Below are 2,440 nucleotides of genomic sequence, written 5' to 3'. Positions count from 1 at the left end.
CAGAGTAACAACAACAATAACAACAACAAAACTCAGTGCCAGTGAGCCAATTCCAACTCATAGTGACGCTGTGTGACACAGTAGAAGAGCCCCTGTGAGTTTCCAAGATTTCACTTCTTTATGGTAATAGAAAGCTTCATCTTTTTCCCAGAGTGGCTGATGGTTTCAGTGGCTGACCTTGAGGTTAGTAGCCCAAAGCATAACCTTCTACACAGCTTTAAAAACAGACAGAATGAAAATATCTAGGTTGTTTGTAGGATTAAAAAAGTCCTCTTGGAGAACCTGATACATAACAACAACAATAATGGCATGAAAATGCTACTTCTTTTTAATCATTTGATTGGGGGATCATACAACGCTTATTACAATCCATCCATGCATTCATCGTGTCAAGCAAATTTGTACATTTGTGGCCATCATCATCATTCTCAAAACATTTGCTTTCTACTTGAGCTCTTCATTTTTCTCCTCCCTCCCCACTCTGTCATGAAACCTTGATAATTTATAAATTATTATTATTTTGTCATATCTTATACTGTCTGATGTCTCCCTTCACCCACTTTTCTGTTGCCTGTTCCCCAAAGAGGAGGTCTTTGTAATTGGTTCCCCCTTTCCATATCAGCTTCCTTCTCACCTCCTAGTATCACCACTCTAAGCACTGGTCCTGAAGGCATTATCTGTCCTGGATTCCCTGTTTCCAGTTCCTATCTGTGCCAGTGTACATCCTCTGATCTAGCCAGATTTATAAGGTAGACTTGGGATTATGATAGTGTGGGGGTGAGGGGAGGATGAAGCATTTAGGAACTAGAGGAAAGTTGTACAAAACTCTACTTCTATGAAGTTGATTCAGACTTATAGCAACTCTCTTGGAAACAGTCTAGCGAGCTGCTCCTTAGAGTTTCTAAGTCTGTAATTCTTTATGGGAGCAGAGCGCTTCACGTATGTACTAATCTACTGGTAATGAAGAAATTGAAAATTTCTACCAGTTTCTTCAGTCTTAAATTGATCAAACACATAATCAAGATGCATTGATAATAGTGACTGAAAAGCAAAAATTGGAATACAAGAGGAAGAATTATGAGTTGGAAAATATGAACTTTGTGATAGACATGACACTGGAGATTGTGTGGTTAAAATTTTCAAAGGCCAACAAATTATTCATTGCAAATATCTTTTTCAATAACATAAGCTGTGACAGTACATCTTCAGATGCAATACACACGAGTCAAGTGGACTACAATTGTGGGAAAACACGATGGAAAAGCTCAATATCATTAGCCAAGGGCTTACTGTGGTACAGACCCCCCATCAACTGTTCATAGGCAAGTTCAGAATTTAGCTGAAGAAAAGTTAAATAAGTTCAACAGAGCCAAAATAGGACTTCAAGTATATCTATCCCACCTGAATTTAGAGACTGTGTCAGGACGGATTTGATGCATTAAATACAAATGGTTTAAGGCAAGATGAGTTCTGCGATGAGAGCAAGGACATAATGTAACAGAAAAGCAAAAGGCCATTTAAAATAGACAGGAAAAAAAAGATCCAAGTGGATATCACAAGAGACCCCGAAACTTGCTTTTGAATGTAGAGAAGCTAAATCATATGGAAGAAATGAAGTAAAAGATCTGAACAGATTTTTCAAAAGGCAGCTTGCAAAGACAAAGCACAGAATGAAAATGAAATACTTGAAGACCTGGGGTTTGAATGCCAAAAGGCAAGAACGCACTAAGCATTTCTCAAGTTGGAAAAAATAAGAAAAAAACCCTCAGCTTGAAGCTATGGTATTAAAGGATTCTTTAGGCAGATTATTGTATGAGTTAGGAAACACAGGGTCACTATACCAAAAATAATTGGTTGATATTCAACTATTTCAAGAGGAAGCATATGAGCAAGAACTGATGGTTCTGAAGGTCCAAGCTGTATTTAACTAAAAAAAACAACAAAATCCCTCACTACTATGGAGTCAACTTTTACTCATACCAAACCTATGAGACAATGCCAAACTGCTCCTGTGGGTTTCCAGACTGCAGTTCACTAGGAGCAAAAAGCCTGTCATTCTTCAGTAGAGTGGCTGGTGGGTTCAAACTGCTGGCCTTACAGTTCAGAGCCTAGTGATTAACAGCTATGCCACCAGGGCTCCTTGAACTGTACTGAGGCATTGGCAAAAATATAAGTTGACAGGAAAAGATTTCTAAAACAGCCTCTTCTTTCTTGAGGTGCTTGCTTATCTTTTTTTTTTTTAAATCTCACAATTTTATGTAAATTTTAATACATACATAAATAATACATGGCAGAAAAAATAGACCGGTGCTTGCTTATCTATGCCAAGACATTTCAAATATAGCAGCCCAGCCAACAAACTGGAAAGGATGAAGATGAATGTACTTGTGCACACCTAAGGAAGGGTGACCGAACAGAATGTGGAAATTAATGAACAGAA

This window comes from Tenrec ecaudatus, chromosome 10 (genome assembly GCF_050624435.1).
Source record: "Tenrec ecaudatus isolate mTenEca1 chromosome 10, mTenEca1.hap1, whole genome shotgun sequence".
In the NCBI taxonomy this organism is placed as follows: Eukaryota; Metazoa; Chordata; class Mammalia; order Afrosoricida; family Tenrecidae; genus Tenrec; species Tenrec ecaudatus.
Note: the sequence above shows the minus strand (reverse complement) of the source record.